The following is a 22234-nucleotide window of genomic DNA, read 5'->3' as shown; positions in this document are numbered from 1 at the left end:
GACAGTATAAAAATGAGAAAAATATAAATCGGCAAGGAAACCATGACTAACATTTAGCTTTAACCATAAGACAGCCATGTCATAAACACAAAGAAAATTTCGTGAACTCAATCTTGTGGTAACTAAAGTATGGATTAAAAACAAAAAAAGTCAGGGGTGCCTGGAAGGCTCAGTGGGTTAAGCGTCTGACTCTCGATTTTGGCTCAGATCACGATCTCACGGTTGGTGAGTTTGAGCCTCACGTCAGGCTCTGTGTTGACAGCTCAGAGCCTTGTTTGGGATTTTCTCTCTCTCTCTCTCTCAAAATAAATAAATAAACATTAAAAAATAAAATCTAAACAAAATTATAGAACATAAGAAAAAAGATTTCATAAGCAGTAAGCTTTGTTCATGACACTTCTCAGGGATTCCAGATGTTCAGACAGGACAAGAGAAATACCCATTATTTGGGTGGAAATAATCTGAGTTGAAATGAGACAATGTTCACTAACATAGCTTGATGGAATTAATCTTCCAGAAGTTTAACTTCTTTATGGAAAGCCATCTTAAACTCTTTATAAGCATGCAGCAAATAAACAATAGTATATACCTCTAACTGCCATCATCCATTCAATATATAATCCGGCCTCCTAGGTTGATTTAAAAACTAAAAGTGGGCTTTACCTCCCAATTAATATTGTAAGTGAATGATCATTTCCTATTCTGGTAAATAAGTAAGTCAGATTTTACCACTCTTCATTCAACATCTATTTAGTATGTAAAATCCCTGTCCTAGGCGTTAAGAGTAAAACATCTCAGAAGAGAAAATCAAGTTTAAGTAAGTACCACAGGGCACGCCACTAGTGGCCAAGTCAGAAATCTGAATGCCACCCTTGAAGACTCCTTCTCATCCCGCCTCGCTGGGTCTAGGGGTTCCCAAGGCCACTCTGAGTCTTATTAATGAGCTAGAAGGACTTGCAGAACTTAAAGTGGTTACACTCATCATTGTAGGTCAGTGGAGCCGGAGGACACAGGCTATCATTGGCCAAGGGAAGAGGGGTGGGTATGGCAGAGTCCAGGAGGGTTCCAAGCTTGGAGCTTCCAGTTGTCCTGTCCCGGTGGGGTTGTGGGCAATGTTACAGTCTCAGCAACGTTGTGCTATAGGTCCACAGAGCACTGCCAGCCAGACTAACTCACTTGGGCCTCGATGTCCGGTGTGTTTCCTGGGCCCAATCATGGAAACCTGGTTGGCTATGACATGGCTGACCTGAGCCTGCAATCCCTTCAGAGGCTGAGGTGACACACTGTGATCCGAAGTCTCCACCCTACATCATTCTGGGTGTGAGCCAAGGACCCCAGGCAAATGGAAATGGAAACACTCCTCAGGCACGACGTTCCAGAGCTCAGAGCTCACCTCCCAGGATCCAAGGGCAGAGGCCAGCCTTCTTTTTGGGGAGGGCTCAATTCTTCACCACACACCACCTTCATCTCTCACATGGGAGTCATGCGCTATTCTTTTAACAGGTTCCTTGACTCCCGGCTTGCCCCTCTCCAGTCCATTCTCCACGTGACACGCTGGGAATTCTGAAGGTTGCTCACCTATTTGCTGAGGGATTCCCCAATGCCTTTAGAATAAAGTTCAAAATCCTGAACGTGGCTTAAAGGGCTTAAAGGAGAGAGGAGACAAGCCAGCATACCTGATCAAGATGGAGGAATTATTTGTGAGGAACATTTGCTAGAATATTCTAGCAAACAGGGTCAACCTAAGTAGAAAGAGGTGAACCAAGCAAGCTCAAAACCGTCAAAAAGGGGAGTTGTTTTGTTTTTTGCTTTTTCTTGTGTTTTGAATAGCTGAGGAACTGCAGTTTGGGATGAGCAAACTGTGGCAAGCTGTAGGCGGGTCTGTGGAGGGTTTGGGCTGGGCTGCATTTATGGGCAGGGGTGTAAAGACAGGAGAGTTCATTCAGCCTGTGAAAATCAAAACAAATGAAGACCATCTTTGGAAATTTCCGGAGCTGACAAAACCAGTCCAAGTGACACAAAGCTCAATGCAGCTTATTTTGTGACATCAACCTGACCTGGGTCGTTTCTCTTTCACGTCTCCAGAAACCAAAAGTCAAACTTCCCACAGTTGATATGAGGCAATTCTGGACCGGCTCCCTAACATTTAAGGAAATTCCAGCATTATCAGTTTTCTGTAAGTCAGGCATTTATGGGAAATCAGTCTCTCAGTTCCTACGTTTTATTTTCTGGAGGGCACGTGTGTGAGGTTTTCCATTTTATACGCTCTGATTCGCCGTAGACTGAAATTCTTTCCCAACAGAGACGACCTAGACAAAATACTTTGGTCAGGAAATCCAGCGTGAAAGAAGGCTGGGATCAGATGAAAAAGGGTGGTGCAGTGGTGACTAACATAAGGCCTTGGTCAATGATGCAGTTTTCTTTGCCGGGACTGAAATCGGACTGTGTGAAGCCACTCACCAGCGTATCCAATGCACCGTGAGGGAAAGCAGAAAGGCACCGGGCAAAGAAGACAGGCTTCGGAACCCAGCAATCCCTCCCCAGGGCAGCCCAGCGCCCTACATTCCTAACCTCGGGCAGCTCACTGGATTTCTCTAAACCTTAGCTTGTGGGTCCTTTAATGCTTGTAGAAATCTTCATCTCACAAATCTGTTGCTGTAGATATATAAAGAGTTATTGTACAATTGAAAATGCCGTGTTATTTTTGAAACAGTCCTATGTCTTGGGGAAACAACAGCAAGACAGACTGAATCCTGCTTGTCGCAGAGCTCAAAGATCTCTTGTCAAAATCCCCGGCAGAGAATGGGCATGAACAATACATGTGTTGATTTTGCTCATTCTCAGAGATCCTCCAGAGAAAGTCTCACTTCCCATCTGTGGGCTGACCCCTGTTCTTGACACGGAGGTGATGGGGACAACAGCCTTTCCTGAGGACTACAAAGGAAGCCACGTCTCTTTCAGATGCTCTGAGTAGAAGGATGCTGCAATCGACAGGGAATCTCTCCAATCACGTGTGTGCTCTGATGCACAATGGAACCCTGTAAAGAGCCAACAGGGGAGGGAGATACGGTGGCACACTCAGGTGGGCTGGGCCACCAGGCTGGATCCACACCGAAGCAGAGTGACCCACGCCTGTCAGGACTGTGATCATAGGCCATTCACACCCAATACTAGCCATCTTTGGATTGGGGTACTACAGATGATCTTGTTCTACTTTTCTGCATTTTCTTTTTTCCCCCCTTAAATCTGAGTAAACCTTAATATTGGCAAAGGTAGAACAGGCTTCCTGATTCAAAGTAAAAGTGATTATATTGGTATGTTAAGAGTACAGCACGGTTTTAAGGAGGTAAGCCAGAGAGATTTGTGAGATATTATCTTTTTTTAAAAGTGGTACTTGGCTATATGTGGGGCTGTGCATCTGCCAGGAAATCTCACAGATGACCTTGGCTGGTGGCTTTAACACGTGAGAGCTGGGGAATAATGGGGGTGCTCTCGCAGGGGAGAGAGGGCCAGGATGTATCATGTTTAAGGAGAAAGGGCTTTAGGGGCACCTGGGTGGCTCAGTCAGTTAAACATCTGGCTTTGGCTCGGGTCATAATCTCACAGTTCGCGGGTTCGAGCCCCACATCGGGCTCTGTGCTGACAGCTCAGAGCCTGGAGCCTGCTTCAGATTCTGGGTCTCCTTGTCTCTCTGCCCCTTCCCCACTTATGCTCTACCTCTCTCTGTCTCTCAAAAATAAATAAACGTAAACAAAATTCTTTTAAGGAGAAAGGGCTTTAGAGCCCCAAACCAGGGAACCTCTGCTCTCCTAGAAGTCAGCTCTGTGAGTGAAATCGTATTTCTATACCTCCCTGCTCTGGCATTCCTGGGGACAATAATAACTGGGGATGATAAAAACTACCTTTAGCAGTCCCCAATATTCTGGGGACAATAATAACTACCTTTCCACTCATCATGAGGATTAAATAAAATAATGCAAGTACATGTATGCCTTATGCCTGACACAGAATAGATATTTGGTAACTATGAAGACGAATTTGCCAACACTGAGCTAGGAACATTCTGGAAACCTCCTCAGCAGAGAGCAGGTGGAGATGGGCATGGAGTAAGACATCAGAAAGCTTCCTTTCAGCTCAGAATGGGTGCAGAGGATATCCTGTGGGGATATCCTGTGGCTATGAGCTGCCGGGGCCATCGTGGAGAACTGTGTTCAGGTGATCGTTCAACATGGTTTAAGGAGGAAAGAAAAGCAATCTAGCTTTTGCTCAGGAGCGGTCAGGAAGAGCCCAGAAGGAACCTGCTTCTGGATTCTCCGTGAAACTGCACGATGGTTGATTTTCCTATCTTTGAGGATGGACTTCAGTTTCCTACCCAGATGGAAGGAAACAGCCCTCTGTCAGACTATCGTCACTTGTGTCCTAAATATTCTTCATGACTTGAATGTAATCAGAGCCTCCTCAATCCCTGTACTTGTGGCCTGAGTCACAGGGGCTGTAGGGCAGAGTTTTAACCCTCTAACTCCTATTCCTCTGGGAGGCTAGAGACAGGTGTGGCTTACCTAAGGGCCTGTCAGCCTCATGCTATCCCTTGATCTGCTGGCTTTGTTGTCTCTGTTTTGTGATGTAAGGAGAAAATAATTAACGGCTTTTGAAGTTATTCTTCTTTACAAGATGCATAAGGTGTCTGATAACAGGAATCAAGGATCTGTTGGTTAAACAAGTTAAATCAGCCAAAGCTATCGACTTCTTGGTCCATTTGCTAATTTTCTTCCTTTATTATTATTTTTTGTGTGTTTAAAACTCTGAATTTTGCTCATGATTAAAAACATTTTACTTTAGAGCCACCTGGGTGGCTCAGTCGGCTCAGGTCACGATCTCACAGTTTGTAAGTTCGAGTCCTGCATCGGGCTCTGTGCTAACAGCTCAGGGCCTGGAGCCTCCTTCTGATTCTGTGTCTCCCTCTCTCTCTCTGCCCCTCCCCAGCTTGTGCTCATCCTGCTTGTCTCTCTCTCTCTCAAAACTATATATATATATATATATATATATACTTAAGAGGAAATTTCTATCTCAATTCATCAAGATTTTGTAACTGTGTTCCGTGTGCCAACCTTGGGATTAGTCATCCGTTGGAGCACTTTTGTGTCCTCAAATAAATGACAAGGTATGAAGGAAGTTGACATATTAACTATGACACAAGATAAAAGTGTCATTACGGAAGCAGTACCAGGTATAATTTTCGGGAGGAAGAGCGACGGATCGGTTCTACGTGCACAGGTCAGAGAAGGTGCGTAGAGAGGGAGAATCCTGAGTTCGGTTAGTTAACTTTAAGTGATGAGAACGAACACGTATGGATCTATAGGAAAACAGCCTGACCCGTGACACACACGGAGCTCAGCCGCACCTGTATATGGCGTCCGAGAGAGCGCGCAGGAAGAAATGAGGCTGAGATGATGCTAGATGCCAGTTGATGGAGGGCCTATGGTATTCGCTGAAATGATGCTGGCTCATCCTGCAGGTGATGAAGAGCCAGTTAAAGGTTTTAGCGGGATTGTGGTCACAGTGCGGACACACAGAAAACATGTCATATGAGCACGAGAGGTTTCTTCTGAAATTTCCAACTCACTTTTTAAAAATTAAAAGCCATTTACCGTTTCAGTGTCTCTGAGTTAGGTCAAGAGGGGTAGAAAAGAGTACTTAAAACAAACAAACAACAAAAGACAAAAAGAGCCCCTTGTGTCAGGGCCTTCCTCTGCAAATCTTGGGGGATCTGACAAAGACACAGGGACAAGTTTCCCATTAACTTCTTTAACTGGCATAAAGCCCCATCACGGACCTATACTAACAGCCATGAGGAAAACAACTCTGTCTCTTCTTAACCCGCAACGTCCTGCTCCCGACACAGGTGTCAGGGGTAATGGCCTCTCACCTGCATCAGTGATGCACCCAATGTTCACAGGCTGCAGCCAATTCCCTCCTTCTCTGTGGTACTTCCCACAACCTGGGTGGTGTCACCTTAACTTTCACTTGGTTCCCGGGTCCCAGAGACAGAAGACGTTATGCAGCCTCTGGTTAGTGATATCAGACCCACAGCCAGACTTCCTCTGGGCAGGTCCTCAACATTTCCATAGCATCACTCTGCAGATGTTCTCAGGACACTGAGTCTCAGCGATTAATGATGGTTTGGAACAACTCCAGTTACTGAGCCTGTGCCTGCACGTCTCGTAGCTCTTCCCTAGTCCGGGACGGCGATGACCTCCACTTGCTGGCTATTATGTCTAGTGTCTCTAGTGTCTTTAACTGAAATGTCATAAACGCCCACTTTAAACCAGTTGCGAACTCTGGAAAACATCACAGGATGAAACTGTCACCTCCCTAATTCCAGAACTCAGGGAAAGAAAGAAAAGTTTGAACGGATAGGACATTTTTCTTTACTTTGATCTGTGAAGAGCCCGAGTTTCAAAAAAAAAACCACAAAAAACTGTCTAATTTTGCACAATTCATTTTCTGTGTATCCATTTTGTATCTGTCTGTTTTGAGAAACCATGATTTTTCCCAAAGGATGGCATCAGAACCAGGTGACCTCAAGCACTTGCACTGAGCACTAATTAAAATGGCAATAGTAAAATAGTAAAAGGTTAGAAGTGCTCTCCCAGTGGCCATGAAAACACTGCAGCTGCAAACAGGGCGTGAAAGTGCCAGGACGTGCTCTGTTGATATGTTGTGTGGAACTGGATGGGCTTTCTTCATTCCTGGCTGCCCACCAGGGAGCCAAGACGGACTGAGCCTCCACCATCAAATATTTCGCACGGGGCTTTCAGTGCGTTGTCTAATTTAGCTATCATAAAAAACTGCAGTGCAGGTACTAATGCCCCTTTTAAAGAAAGAGGAGCAGAGGCTCAGAGAGTTAAGGAATTCGCCCAAGATCGCATTTGGGTGAGCTAGGATTTGGACCTACATCCATCTGGCCTCCAAAGTCGTAATTGCCACTTGACTTTTTTTTCTTTCTTTCTTTCTTTTTTTTTTTTTTTTCCTGCAGCCTCAGAGATAGGAATCCACATCAACAGGCAAAGACATTTAATTCTGAGAACTCAGGGAAGTCAATCAGACAAATGGAGTTAATGAAAACAACAATGATAAATACAACAAATAAATAACTAAGGAAGAACCATTTAGTTCTTCCTTAACATTGTTATTTTCATTCTTTAGTAGGAACGTTGGGAGACGTGCCACATGACTTTTGGCTCATTGAAACTCCCAATCGGGTGGAGAAAACTGATTTTTCGTAAATAACTCCACTCATTCAGTCACTTGTTCATCCATTCATTTGTGTGTGCACGCATCACTTATTTTTATGCCTAGGCTGAGCCAAGCACTGAAATAAAGACACTGAACAAGTGAGAGCCAGTCCTGGGACTGGAGAATTGCAGAATAGTGGAGGAGATAATATCATATACATATATTATATATATATATATATATATATATATATATATATATGGTGTGTATATATATATATATATGGTGTGTATATATATATATATATATATATGGTTTAAATAAATGCAAGCCAGATATCAACTGGAGTCAACCATGCCCATAAGATCCAGAGATTCTGCCCAAATTCCTTTGTTCTTCCCAAGATCTCTGTAAATCCCTGAGGACTCATAGTTCTTATAATCAACTTTGGCTTCCACTTTTCATTTAGGGGCTTATTCTTTGACATGTCCTGAAAAGCAAACAGGAATGTGCAACATGGACTTGATCCCTCACAGAAAAACAGGGCTTCTTACAGAACTCCCCTGGGACCACCCTACAAGCAGGCATGCATGGCTCCAAGGATAATGGAGACAACAGCCTGAGCATCAGACTTCCCTACAGCTGAAATACTCTCCCTTTTCTGCCATCCCCAGCTTGGTCCCATAGATTACTCAGGAATTCTGCTCATCCCTCTTCTTTCTTTGCTCTCCTAGCTAGCCCTGAATTCCAGTTCATGATTTATGAAAGCCTGATTTATCTCTTTCTTGTCCCTTCAACCCATCTGGTTAGTGCCCTGCCTGCTATTCCAAGGCATCTGACCAAAGTTCCTAAACAAAAACATCCTCCATTAAGCATATCTAGCTGAAGAATAAATATTATTTCTCACCTCAATGCATAACAAAGTGACAAAACTAATGATACGTCAGATGGTCATAGAGAGAGCAAGATGCTATGAGAGCTATACAAGGAGGAATAAGCTAGAATAGGCAAGGTTTGCAGGGAAAACACCCAAATGAACTCACTAAACTGGCTAAATATACCATTTTATTACGCCCGTGTCCCACAAGTTCATTGCTGGTGCACAAGGGGACGGCTTTTAGCAGGCATCCAGGCTGTGGATGAGGCTCTATCTCAACCCACAATCATAAAGGCTGGGATACAGCATGGCTGACCACACACTAGTTCTTAAAGTCATTTCTGATCATTACCATTGACCAAAACAATGCTCATTTTCACTTGGCCAGGCCTTTTGTCAATGTGAAGGGAAGTGTCCTCCATTTGAGAAAGACAGCAGGTAGCTATAAATGACAATACAGTCCCCCACGACCTGCCCATTCTGGTCACAAATATTAATTTTAGTCCCCATTTTGCTTGCCAACATGCTCATTCCTTCCCCAAACAGCACACTCTGCTCTGGAGATCTATATACTGAGAGAGAAGAGAAGAGAAGAGAAGAGAAGAGAAGAGAAGAGAAGAGAAGAGAAGAGAAAAAAGTAAAGAAAAGAGGAAAGGAAAGGAAAAGAAAAGAAAAGAAAAGAAAAGAAAAGAGGAAAGGAAAGGAAAAGAAAAGAAACAACAACAAAAGAATCTTCCCTCCCTGCAACTAATACAACCAAGATAGAAGAGGGATTGCCTAGTTTCAACAGACAGTTTGAAACCCCCTGACAGACACTGCTTTACAGGAATTTGTTCTTCTTCCTAGTACACTGATCAAATTGTTTCTTGGTCCCATCCTCCTTTTGATTATCCTATTGAACCACACTTAAAGATAACAGTAGCTGATAACTCTTTTCCGGACTCAGCAATGTCTTAGCATGCTTCTTGCACAGTGTTGCAGACCCAAGCCTTCAAGTCTTAAGGATCGCTCTGCTTTAGCTCAGATGAGTGGTTCTTTGGGGAGTCAACTCTCTCAAAAATGTCAGTCTCTTATCTACTTTATGTCAATAGCCATATCCAAAATTATCTTTTAGACATGCATTTTTCCCCTCTAGATCTAGCTGCTTTAGCCAATGGGTCTAGGAGGTGTCTATGGAAGAGACAAGGCAATTATCTATATATTATACAACTGAAAGTAATTCAATAAAATTTTATGATTTAACAAAGAGTGCAATGTGCCCCCCTCTCCAGATGTGGTCCTTGTCATAAGGATGAGTTTTAGTCAAGTGATGCTTCAAGTTAGGAGACAGAATTAGCTGCATTCCAACTCTTCAAGTTGTTGATTTATGAAACTTCCATTTCTTTTCTTTTTTTCCTGTTTTTTTTTTTTTTTGTTTGTAAACGGGACAATTATTCCCTGATTTCATCTCTTTCTCATCAACCTTTGTCAAATGCAGTCATTAACAACAAACTTACGCTACCCAAAGTCTGAATTCTTGACCAAACCCATGTGTGATCTTACTAGGAACAAATTTGCGGACAAGACAAATTTGTCTTGTCCTTGCATAACTAGGAACAAGTTACTGTGGATGGCAGTTCTACTAAATGTTTCACTGTGACCCTAGAGGGATCACCATCCTTACAAACTGTGCTTAGAGTTTTCTTACTGCTCGCTGGCCAGCTGGGAAGCTAGTGCCCTATGTTGTGCTCATCACAGTCAGTCAGGGTCCTAGACCGATAGGTTTTCCATCGTTGGCACATGCTTTCAAAATCTCAGGGTGAAAAAGAGTATGGTGACTCAAGTGCCAGATCTTAAAGCTTCTACTTGGAAGTGACAAGGGCTCATCCACTCATGTCTCATCGGTCAAAACAAGTCCCGTGACTAAACCATGAGATGCCAATGGGGTGAAGAAAGATAGTGCTCTCCTAGGAGAAAGTGGAAGATATTTTAAAAACACAGAAGGGGAAAAACTAGAAGGAAGAGTTAGGGAAGACCTTTTTATGGATATACTATTTTCATCAGAAAAACAATTTGGTGTTAGCATTTTGAGTAAAGGACTCAACATATGCTCTATACCAGAGACAAGAAACATGGCCCAGCCTCAAAGAGAAAGCCAATGTGGAATGAGATCGGGGGGAGGGGATTGTTGGCATGGGCCAGACAATGTCATTAGTGCTTTAATAGAAACATACAAAACTACCATTTGTAGAGGGTGAAAATATTCAGATTTCAGGATTTTTGAAGGTTTCTTGGAGAAGTAGGACAATAGATACTGATTACGTTATTTAGATGAAAATTTATTTGGGAACTTTTAAAGTAAGGATTGGCATTCTCTCAAAAGCTGCATGCCAACTAGCCAAACCCAGCTTTCCCAGGGCATGAAAGGAGTGCCAGCAAAGTAATAACTAACTCAAGAGGCTTGGCAGTGGGCATGGCGACCAAACAAGCCTCGTGTCAACATATGGTAAAGATCACTAATTATTGGGTTTGCTTTCTTCATCGCGATTGGTTAGTCTGACTTTTAATCCATACCAGCAGGATTCAAACAATAGGAGTAGAGTCACTTTAAATTCATAATCACAAACCTCAACTGATACGAAATCCTGGCAATAAAATTATGTTTTCCCAGCCTTATACGTTCATGTCTTCTTGTTACTGAAATCTCCATCATCTTCCCACATGTACCCTCATACTCACTGAAAATAGGAACCATCAGGCTCATAAACGCTTATATTTCCAGTTCTAAACCAATGACCTGTCTATACATGCATAGACTTTTTCTCTCTGCCCAACAATTCAAAAGAAAGTCATGTTCATGCCTGTATCAAAGGCCAATCCTACCTGCTCTTGAATTCTGTCTCCGTTCCCCTTTTCAAGAGCTTCTTCTTCCAGTAGTTTCCTTTTCTCTCCTACCTCGTTGATCTCTATGGCATTACTCTAATTGGTAGACAGACACTGTCCTAGACCTTCTCATCTTCAGAAAAAAAAATCATCCTTGGACCTCATAGCATTTCTTAGCTAATGGATTATTTCTCTACTCTTGTATGTTTCTTGAGAGTTCTCTACAATGCAGTCTGCATTTCTTCTACTTTTCTCAATCTTGAATCCAATGTTGGGGCATCTTGCCCAGTTGTTCTTTTCAATCTTCTCCTCTCAGCCACCAGTAAACTCCATGCCTTCTGCCCATTCTTTTACATCTCTTTTGCAGGTACTTCCATTCTACCAAACCCCTGGGATTTGGAGTTTCTTCTCCAGTCTCAAAACTATCTTCTCTTCTTTCCTCTTCTCATCCTCTTAGACGACTGCATCAACTCTTAATTGATATAAATATAGGCTTTTCAATTATGTGTCCAAAATATATCTGTTCTGTGTTACCCATACCACTTTCTACCATCTTTTTTTTAAAGTTTTATTTATTTATTTTGAGAGAAAGAGCAAGTAGGGGAGGGGCAGAGAGAGAGAGAGAGAGAGAGAGAGAGAGAGAGAATCCCAAGCAGGCTCCACACTGTTAGCATGAAGCCTGATGGGTTCATGGGGCTTGAACCCATGAACCGTGAGATCATGACCTGAGCTGAAACTGAGAGTCAGAAGCTTAACCCCCTGAGCCACCCAGGTGTCCCCAGATCATTTTGCACATTTGGATTCACAAATATGAAATTAATGAAGTGCTCAGGATACACCTGGGAATTGTGAGCTCCTAGGCATCAGGGAAGTCCTGAGAAGTGGTACTGTTTAAACCCCTTCAGTGTTTCCTTGCCCTTCTTGCCACGCCCTTCTCCCTGCTCACCTTACCACGGCCTGACACTGCTGGGCATGACCTGAGCCCTGCCCGTCTTGCTGCTCCAACTCTTGCCACACTCTGATCTGGTCACAACTCTCCTGCAACACGTGCTGTCTTTCTGACCCTCAAATATATTGAGTTTTTTTTTTTTAATTTCCTTCCTCTTGGCCTTTATAAATGCTGTTACCCATACCTTTAGTGGTTTCTGTCTACCTTTCATTTAATTACTACTACTTCTCATAGTTTAGATCTCAGTTTAAATATTTTCTTTTTAAAAAAATTTTCATGTTTATTTTTGAGAGACAGAGACAGACAGAGTGTGTGGGGGGCGGGAGGGGCAGAGAGAGAGGGAGACACAGAATCTGAAGCAGGCTCCAGGCTCTGAGCCATCAGCACAGAGCCCCATGTGGGGCTCAAACCCACAGACTGCGAGATCCTGATCCGAGCCGAAGTTGGACGCCCAACCGACTAAGCCACCACCTAGGTACCCCTAAATATTATTTTCTTGAAGAAGACTTCTTTAACCAGTTCATCTAAGACGGGCTCCTGTTCATTATTTTTTAAAACTTAGCTACCTTTTAAAATTCGCTGTACTTAATGCAACTTGCTAATGCTTTTATGCAACTGACTGTTCTTTACTAACGTTGTTGCTGCATTAAACAGTGCACTAAACCGTTTCCTTCCTTCCTTCGCCAGAACACATACCCTAAAAGGGCCGGAGCCGCATGTCTTTTTCATGATTTTATCCTCAATGATGAGTACATGGCTTGGAGCACAATAATATTTGTTGAATAAATGAAATTTGGGAGCATGACCGAAGGCCAAGGGCGCTCCAGCCTCACCCTTTGTGCCAACCAAATGAAACTGCCAGCACAGTTTTAAAACTTGGAAATACAATGAATTTAGGTGCTACAAAAAAGGATGATGATTTTTTTTTTCTATTCCTCCTTGCTTCCCATCCTGGATTTAGAAGTTATCTGTAAGGCTGAAATGAGTCACATACTGACAAAGCACATACTTCAAATCAATAGAGGTTTCTACAAAGTCTTCATGTTACTTAGCAAATTAAGTAAGACTTGCATTCAGCACGGCAGATGATGTTCTTCCAACCCCTTTAAAATATATTAAAGATATATTAATGTAGAATGTACCAGCACAGTGCACTGCAGATAAAAATGGACAGTAGACCCAAGAATAGGCAGTATTTCTCCTAACCATACATTCTATGTAGAACTATATGCTTAACTGTTTAACCTTCTATGCTGCATGTTAAAGCAAGTCAGATGGTTCCAAAAATGGTAGGGAAGGACTTTTGAACACGTACATTGCTCTGGATTCTCAGGGATCCCAGGACTTCTGCTGCTGTAAAATGAGCCAAGGTACAATCGAGAACATGAAAATAAAGAAACAAATTGTGATAAACACAGACCCAAATCCTCTTACTCAGTAAATGTACTATCTGAGAAACCGAGTCACATGCTTGTTCAACCTGCACACGGCCCAGGACACAATAAATATCGCAGTATTTCATTCCTGCTCACCACTGTTCCAAATCAGGGACTCTTGGCCCACAGAATGATACAAAGCTAAGAGAGCGCATATGGAGATGCCTTATATCTTAGGAGGCTGGCCCTCCAAAAAAATTGTTTTTTAATTTAAGAAACTAGGCAGAGGAAGGAAGGGCTCATGTAGCTTGTGTTGCTTTTTCTATAAAACTTGGCCCTCTCCCAAAACTGTAGATTGCTTCTAACTACCACGGTCAGAGAAGCTGACCAATTTGAAGATTCAGACTCTAGCTAGCAAAACAACACTAGATGCCTGCCTTGTACCTGGGACACATCAAGGGAGTGCTGTGCATGCCAGTCAGAGCCTATGATCACATTAGAAAGACAGAAGCTAACAGCACCCAAGTATGTTAGCTCAAGAATACCTGCAAACCTGGGAGAAGTGGCCCATCCAAGGATGAGAAGCACATCATATAGTCTATAAAATATGCTCTACTGAAAGCAGAAGGGATATGAGAGTGTGAACAAGAAAGAAAGAAAGAAAGAAAGAAAGAAAAAAGAAAAGGGGAGGGGAGAAAGAAAAGAAGGAAAAAAAGGAAATATCTCCTGTTACAACATGTGGGGTGCCAAAGCTATATCCAGAGTTAAATTCATCTCTTAAAATATTTTATTTATCAAGTAATAATAAACAGACACTAGACATTGATTTTAAGAAATCACAAAGATAAGAAAGGCAACTACAGGGAAAGGGAACAAATAGAACTTATCAAATATAGTAAATAACAATATGAATGAGAAATTTTAAGAATCAATCATTTGAGGGGCTCCTGGGTGGCTCAGTCGGTTAAGCGTTCAACTTCAGCTCAGGTCATGATCTCATGTTTTGTGGGTTCAAGCCCCATGTCGGGCTCTGTGCTGACAGCTCAGAGCCTGGAGCCTGTTTCAGATTCTTTCTCTCTCTCTCTCTCTCTCTCTCTGCCCCTCCCCTGTTTGCACTCTGTCTCTCTCTCTCAAAAATAAATAAACATTAAAAAAATTTTAAATCAATCGTTTGAAATAATGAACAATGACAGAGTAAAACTATGACACATGAAAAGAAAGGGATTAGATGCCATAAAGGTACTGTAACAACAGACACCAAAGGAAAAAAAAAAGAGTTAAATGCCCATTAATTTTAATTTTTTTTTAACGTTTATTTATTTTTGAGACAGAGAGAGACAGAGCATGAACGGGGGAGGGTCAGAGAGAGGGAGACACAGAATCTGAAACAGGCTCCAGGCTCTGAGCTGTCAGCACAGAGCCTGACGCGGGGCTCGAACTCACGGACCGCGAGATCATGACCTGAGCCGAGGTCGGCTGCTTAACCGACTGAGCCACCCAGGCACCCCGTAAATGCCCATTAATTTTATAATCCCATTGGATGGATCACTTTCTGGAAAATTTTAAAGTCAAAATTGGAGTGCCATGGTGGCTAAATTGGTTGAGACTCTGACTCTTGATTTTGGCTCAGGTCACATCCCAGGGTTGAGGGATCGAACCCCATGTTGGGCTCTGCACTGAGCTTTTTTTATTTTTTTATTTTTTTTTTAATTTTTTTTTTAACGTTTATTTATTTTTGAGACAGAGACAGAGCATGAACGGGGGAGGGTCAGAGAGAGGGAGACACAGAATCTGAAACAGGCTCCAGGCTCTGAGCTGTCAGCACAGAGCCCGACGTGGGGCTCGAACTCACGGACCGCGAGATCATGACCTGAGCCGAAGTTGGCCGCTTAACTGACTGAGCCACCCAGGCACCCCTCTGCACTGAGCTTTAAGCCTGCTTAAGACTCTCTCTCCCTCTGCCCTTCTCCCCTACCTTCACTCTTTCTCTCTCTCTAAAACAAAAACAACAACAACAAAAAAACAGTTGTCAAAATAGCAGCAGGAATGACTAGACTACTAATAAGAACAATACTATGAATATATATATTTTTCAAAATTCAAGGAAGGATTAATTCCAAAACTTTAATATAAGCTAGAGCATAAACATATGCACGGCTACCTAATTTCTTTTACAAAACCTCAAAAAACGCTGTTATCCAGATTTGAGAAAGCATAAAAATAAGAATTCAACACTGGGATTAAAACTATGTTAAGTTTAATCTTTTATTTTACTTTTAAAATATGCAAATTTCACATGTCCACCAACCACTTCAGTAGAGGTCCAAGGTCTCTTCTTCGGCCCGCGTATTGATCAGAATTCTGTATTATGTTTTTTTTTTAATTTTTTTTTCAAAGTTTATTTATTTTTGGGACAGAAAGAGACAGAGCATGAACGGGGGAGGGGCAGAGAGAGAGGGAGACACAGAATCGGAAACAGGCTCCAGGCTCCGAGCCATCAGCCCAGAGCCTGATGTGGGGCTCGAACTCACGGACCTCGAGATCGTGACCTGAGCTGAAGTCGGACGCTCAACCGACTGAGCCACCCAGGCGCCCCGTCTGTATTATGTTTTTGAACCAACAACCTAACGTCCGAATTTCAAGTTTTGGTTTCTTTAAAGTGAAAAGTGGATCTGAAGCTATTTGGAAAGCAGTAAGTCCAGAAACTTCATGATGCGGGAGTGGAGAGACCGTGGAAGTGTGCAGGCACCATCAACATTTCAGGACCTTGGAAAGCAGGGGTACCCAGGGGGGTTTGGGGGCTGTGGATGCCCCCTGGATGGGAAAGCTGATCTAAGCAACTGGGAGCATGGAAGCCAGCAAAGCGAGAGATCAACCTCGCTCAGGTGGTGGCTCTTACCGCACACGCAGCCACTGCGGCACACAACCCCTCTGTGCAAGGGGGCAGGTGTGGGTCCAGGGGGGCACCTGCGGGGGCTCTCCCCACGGAGGCAGCTGGGGAGATCTGGCATGACAAGGAAAGGGCGACAAAGAGAATCACAGGGGGCAGCTGTGCCCTCAATGCTGTAACTGGGGAGTTGGGAAAACCTCCAGACACAGGGCAGCTGGTCCCCACCATGTTCACCTGTGCTCCTGGAACAAATCGGGATGCAGTTGAGTTAAACGCCCCGCACCCACTCTGCCCTCTTCGTTTAGGCATCCAACAAGAAGGAAAAAGGTGAAAACCTGACAATAAGAAATTCTGTAAACGGCACTGATGGCCTTCTGTGCTTCTATTTTGCCCTTTGACCAGATCTCTAAAACTATCTACGCTTCCAATGAATTATGGAAATGCCCTATTTTTTTCTGGGGGCTTTTCCCTCCGAAAGAATCTCTCTCTCTCTCTTTTTTTGTATTATAAAATGCTTTAAAAATACTGTTTATTTCCAAAACACCTTAGCTATTTTTAAATTGTCTCCTATGTGACCAGGTAAAGATTTCTTAAAATGTACTTAAAATTTATATCAAATCTTTTCGACATGATTCTTTCAAAGTAAAAAAAAAAAAAAAGTCAGAACTATTAGTGAGAGTTTTTTTTAATGTTTATTTATTTTTGAAAGAGAGAGAGCAAGCGGGGTAGGGGTAGAGAGAGGGGGACAGAGGACCCAAAGCAGGTTCTGTGCCGTTAGCACACTCAGAGCATGAGCTCACAAAGTGTGGGAGCGTGATCTGAGTCGAAGTCGGATGCTTAACCAACTGAACCACCCAGGTGCCCCACAATTAATAAGAGTTTCAAATAAAAAATTTTAAGGGGTGTCTGGACGGAACAATTGGTTGAGCATCGACTCTTGATCTCAGCTCAGGTTTTGATCTCAGTGTTACGAGTTCAAGGCTCCACACTGGGCTCTGTGTTGGGTGTGGAGCCTACTTAAAAAATAAAAATAAAAATGTAAATGACTCAGAATGTCCTACAGAATGAAAAAAGGCAAGAACAAATACACTAAGAACTGTTTGAAATAAAAAAAAGGAAGACAGTCCATTTATAATTAAAAAAAATGATACTTAAATATGCCAAAATATTTTAAGATATACCAAGTTACACTAAAATACAACTCAAAGATTATGCTTAGATTATTCTGTGGCTACCCCAAGAGAATCAACTGAAAAAACTATTAGATGCAGTATGTTAGTTAAGCAAAAGAGCCAGATACAAAGTAGATACAGAAACCTGAGAAATTTTCTTAGAAACCAGCAATAAGGTTTTGGAAGACACGCCTTAAAAAATGACCACACTGAGAATAAGAGTAGAAATATGAAATATCTAGGTATGAATTTCTCGAGACCTACGTGTAAGCTATACGAAAACCAAGAAACATACAAAGATTTTAGTGATCTATCAAAGTGAACACTGGAGTGCACTATTTCCAGATGGGAAAACTGAGTTAATTCCTGTGATTAAAACGAGTCAAACCAAATCTCTACCAGAACTAGCTGTGGAGACACGGCCGACTGCAAGATGTGGGCGTTGCCACAAAACAGAAAACATGGCAGAAAATGACGGCAAGATTTACGACAGAAGTGACTGGTGCGTGGAGGGCAGAGAGAGCGGGGGAAGCACTGCTTAAAAATCATGTACCAGGGGCACCTGAGTGGCGCAGTCGGTTAAGTGTCCGACTTCAGCCAGGTCACGATCTCGCGGTCCGGGAGTTCGAGCCCCGCGTCGGGCTCTGGGCTGATGGCTCAGAGCCTGGAGCCTGTTTCCGATTCTGTGTCTCCCTCTCTCTCTGCCCCTCCCCCGTTCATGCTCTGTCTCTCTCTGTCTCAAAAATAAATAAACGTTAAAAAAAAAATTAAAAATCATGTACCAAAACATTCTTGAATTTACGCGTGTTTTTTTAATAGGCTTGAGTGATCTCTCTTTCTTATTGGGAATGGCTGGTAACTAATTAATATATGAAAATAAAGTCTAGCTTCTCTAGCAGCAGAAATGCTGGCAACGGCCTGCACTGGCCAACACGACGTGGCCACTGAGACCTTGAGATTCGGCTAGGGCAGCTGAGGAGGTGCGTTTTTAATTGTGTTTAACGTCAGTTCATCTTAATTTAAGTCATGCAGCTACTGTTTCGGACCGTGCAGCGCTAAAATGACGAAACGTATGAGGACGAACCAATAAATACTGTTTTCTTATTACAAATGAGAAATATGTTTGGAAACATGGCAATGGTGAGGAGCACGTGTCATGAAAAGAACTCTCTTAATCTACCTGTTAGAGCACAGATTGGTACAAAATCTCCTGAAAATAATTTGCCAGTTTGTATCAAGTTCGTGATTGTGGCCCAGTGGCCAGGTGACTTCAGAACCTTCTAGGAACCAATCCTACTAAAGTAGTCAGAGATACCGATGCTAATTTGTATATGAAAAGTGTTAATATTATATGATTTATAATTTTTACAATTTGAAATACATTTAAATGAGCAACCAATGGAAATACGGGTACTTGGAGAGGACTATTACACATGCACTTAAAGTCAAGTTTGGGCACATTAACCACTAAATTACAAAATATTTACAATATAACATATTTTATAAAAAGAAACAAGTCTTTCTCCCTGTCCTCTCTCTCTCCCTCACTCCCTTTCTTTCTCTCTTCCATAAATTAAACAAATAATATTAATAAGTATCAGTTATCCAAAATAACAGTGTACATGGGATAATAAAACTTGCTTAATGTTGGTTCTAGCTTTTTAAATTATCCTTTTAAAAAGCTTTCAATAAAATAATTTACAACAGCATCATGAATGAAAACAAGCCCTCAAACGTTAATAGCAATTTATACTTTACAGTGTGTCTTCACATTCATCATCTCTTTTTTTTCCTTCAGCAGCCTATAAAGATAAAGCTCAGGGGAACTAAGTTATTTGACCAAAATTACACATTTTTCAAGTAGGGTGGCCCAAAAGAGACTTTAACCTGTTCTGTCTGCGGTTGTTGAAACTGAAGGTAAGTTTAATAGGGTCTCAGAGGTGGTGTGAGTCTTTCCACTTCTGAATTTGAGTCTTCTGTCCGATAAACAATAATTATCTGGTAAATCATCTACTAAAAAAGAAATTACACTGTCAATTTGGAAAGTTGAATTCATTTTGCAGCAGAAAGGATTTTCTGTACTTTCATGTCTGTGGAGAGATTTTCAATTAAATCCCTACAGACTATGCTCTGGAGAATGTTTTCTAGCCTGTCCACACACACCTACTCTAAAAATAAAATTATCAGAGAGAGACACACAGATTGTCTTGTGTAAACTGTGTCCATGCCCATCAGGTGAATGGTTTCTGCAGCGCTCACCCAGCACATTTAACATTCTCTCCTCCGTGCAATTAAATAGAAGCTTGATTAATCACCTGAATCACATGAATCTCTGGGGGGTGATCAACACGTTTGAAGGAGGTGATTTACACCCATTAGTTTATCTTAGGATCAAACTTATTAGTAAATAAAAGCTTGCAAGTGTTATGGTACTTTATAAAAAAAATAAACTCCAGATTTTTTTTAGGAAAACTGTCTCGGGAGTTTTCCCAAATATGAGCATTGCCTTCTTTTTATGCTGAGTCCAATTTCCAGATGGGAAAGATTTGTTTAAAGGCTCAAATTATTCTGTCATCGACTGTTAAGTTTAGGGGAGAAGATGAACAGCAGATGGCCTAACCTTACCACATTGCAAATGCAAACACAGGCTGGAGCCATGAGGTCGCTTGCCCAAGGTCACACACTTGGTGTCAGAGATGGTGTTGAGAACCTGTTCTCCTAAACCCCTATTTGTTACTGAAATGCACTCACAGGAGCAAAGGAAAACCAACCCACCTTCCCTAAATTCCAGATAAATGCATCTTCAACTGGCTCTAATTAAAAACACATTTTAAAATAAAATACTTCCCCCCTCCCCCACCGCTCCCAGTTCTGTCGTAGCATGCCTTTTGTTTGTGATGAAACACATTGAAAGCCTCTTACGGGAACCTCAGGAATCACATTCCCCCAAATCGGTGACTGTTGTCAGTAGTTTGGTGTGTACTCTCTTTCCTGCCATTCACACAGAACGCAGAAGTTGTGATATCTTTAGATCGACTGTCTTCTTAAATAATAAAGAAAATATTATTTCTCAGGTGTATATGGTGCTTTACATAATGTCGTACGTTACCGTACCGTTTTAGAGTGTCGGGCAGCACTAAATAACTAAAACAGGAAAGTGGTGTGGAAATGGGACCCTGCGATAACACAGACTCACAAAGGAGTGTTCGCTTTGTCACGGGACAGTCGTGGGGGGTGCCGGAAGGACAGTGAGGAGACTGTCAGTGGAGGCCGGAAGCCCAGCGAGAAACTGATCGTATAGGCTCAAGAGATGGTGATCCATACTCCGCTGTAAGGAAACAAGAAGCAAACCCGCCATTTCCATTAACTTGAAAAATAAAAAGAAAAATGTACCAAATTAACCTACGCATGCAGATAAATTTTCTAGGCAGAATATTGAAAGTGCCAATTGGCTTCTGTTAGTTGCAGATGATAAGATACGGGATGATGAAGACGAGCTAAAGAGAGAACTGCTCAGTATGCAAGCAGAATCTCCAATCCAGACTTGCTCGGCTGAAAAATAAAACTGTTACACATTTTCAGACTCACCAGCTGGCTCAAGGCTCTCAAAATAAGAAATGGCCTCAGGGTAAAGAGTAAATCAAGGGTGTGGTCAGAAGACCCCTTTTAAGACCCAGCTTGGTAGATTCTCTCAACGAAGAGAAAGCACTTCTGAAGAATCTTGAAAGTATTGCTTCACTGCAGCTGGACGCTTGGCTCAAAAGTGGAGAGCATTCACTCAAATGGAATTAAGGGCATGGCTTTTGGAACATGATGCAAGTCACGATCGGATTTGGTCAAAAGCCCACAAAGTTTTCAAAGGTGTTGTACAAGTAGGGACTGAAAGGGGCAGAAATCATTCAAAAAAGAAAGATACCTCTGAGATTTTCAGACTTTCCACAACCAAGAAGGAGGCTCAGAAAACTGCTCAGGTGAACGAACACATGGGTTATTTCTTATAGGAAAGAAGAGATGTTTCAGAAGGAAGAATTCCAAAGGATGTAAATCATGAACTGGGAACTACTTTTGAGAGGCATAATTGTCCCTAATCAAGGAAGGACCCTCTGCTGCCAGACATAGGCCTTGAGATGATGAGCTGGATTTCAGAATTGCTATGGACCAGTGACCCCTCTGTGCCTCCTGTCCCTACCTTTCCTATGCAGAGTTTTGCCACAGTTATCTTGTCTCCATATCACCAATGTGTATAGGTGTGTGAAAGGCAGATTGCATGTCTTTTGAATTCACAAAGCTCTGGATCAAAGACAGAAGCATCCACACAGGTCACTTCACATCTGGGCCTGATGTAGACATGAGAACACGGTCTTCAAACTCACTGTTGTGACTTGATGAGTTTGCGGTGGAGGTCTTATTAGGGAATGAGTGTGTTGAATCCATGGAGAGGGTTGAATCATTGGGGCAGGAGGACGGATGCTGCAGGCTGTTACACCAATGGTGCCCAGTGAATTAAACCTCCCAGTGCCCATACCCTTGTATAATCGGCTCTCAAACACTCTAGGCTTGGCCACAGAACTTGTTCTAACCCATGGGCAGGCATCGGTGAAAATGTTGCAAGCAAATGTTTAATAAGCTGCCATTTTTTTGGGGGGGGTCTTGCTTTTCTGGAATATGGCCGCCACTTTGTGATGAAGCCAGCCCAGTCCAGCCCTCTTAAGGACAAAGCACTGCAACGAGAGGAAATCCCCCAGCCCCAGGCTATGACCCAACTGGATGCCATCATATGAGGTAGCCCATGTAAGCCCAGCAAGAGAACTGCCAGCCAACCCAGAGAAGATAAATGATAGCAAATGATACCGAATGACAAATTGTTGTTTT

This window comes from Lynx rufus, unplaced genomic scaffold (assembly GCF_022079265.1).
Source record: "Lynx rufus isolate CCGP_SWC_20201006 ecotype Redwood Valley unplaced genomic scaffold, mLynRuf1.p SCAF_8, whole genome shotgun sequence".
NCBI classification, from domain to species: domain Eukaryota; kingdom Metazoa; phylum Chordata; class Mammalia; order Carnivora; family Felidae; genus Lynx; species Lynx rufus.
The sequence above is the reverse complement of the archived record's forward strand: the minus strand, read 5'-3'. Positions refer to the sequence as shown.